Consider the following 1,194-nt stretch of genomic DNA (forward strand, 5'->3'; position numbering starts at 1 on the left):
TGCTTCATACTCAGACAGTAAACATTGTGCTGAATTCATGCTCTGCATCATTTCATAGGTAGACAGAAAACTTAGGTTTACAGTTTTGTGCATTAACATAAAGAGTGGAAACTTTCAAAAGCAAAGATAGTTGGGTGAAGATGAGATTACATTGTTAACTCTTCCTAGCTTGCTTTGAGAACATGCCAGAAAACTTGGTGATGTTTGTTTGCAACTTAAGAAAGTTAGAGCAGCTGTCTTAGAAGAGATACATTTAAAAAAAAAAAAAAAAAGAAAAAAATACCCACTAAAATATGCCACTACTGTGCATGTTAAATATTAAAATCTTGGTGTTTATAAGCACTTAAAAAGCCCAACACTTACTGGAAGAGTACAGTGTGTTGTGGTCTTCCATTGTGTCCTGGAGGCCACCACACCAGGGCTTTGCAAGACAAGAGGGAACCCATATTTAACAGTGATGCTCATCAGGGACCCCAGCCTTGTAGATTTTTTGACTATATATATAATTTACACTTGAAGCTACGATGATGTGTAATGGAGTAGGCATTAAAAATAGTCTCTGAGGAACTCTGTGATTTGAAATAAAAGCGTAGGGCCAAAGCTCTAGTTCAGAATTGCTTTAAGCATCCTAGGCTTTGTTTGTGGTGAGCCTAAAGCAGAACATAAGTCACAGACACCCTCAGACTTAAAAGAAATTCCACTTGGAAACTAGGGCTGCTCTCCACTGGTGCTGCTAAACTTGCATTTCAACCAGAGTCATGGCTGTGGGAATGATTGTGCACAGACTGAAGCATCCCCTAGGTTTGCAGCATTTTTTGTGCCCAAGCAGAAAAAATCAGATGGAGTTGGTGAAAGAAAGTATGTTGTTATTCCTTGAAAAAGCTTTTCACTTCCTAGTGTGCATGCCATTTCTAGAGTGGCTTTTGTTAGCAAGGCAAGTACAAGGTCTCACCCAGTAGATAGGTTATTATTTACTTTTCAATTTCTGTTCTATTATAGTTTGGCTATCTCCCTTAACATCTAGCTCCTGAGAGATGAAACCAATACTTTTTTTGTGGAGCTAATTAAGGAAATTGTGTTATGTCTGAGACTACTGCAAATAGTTGCCTGTTCCTGCTCTTTCTTTCTAATAGGTTTGCTGTAGGGCTTCCTAGAGTTGTAGGGGGGAGGAAGGATGGAAACAGCATTACTGCA

Source organism: Merops nubicus, unplaced genomic scaffold, assembly GCF_000691845.1.
Source record: "Merops nubicus isolate BGI_N331 unplaced genomic scaffold, ASM69184v1 scaffold1931, whole genome shotgun sequence".
NCBI lineage: Eukaryota > Metazoa > Chordata > Aves > Coraciiformes > Meropidae > Merops > Merops nubicus.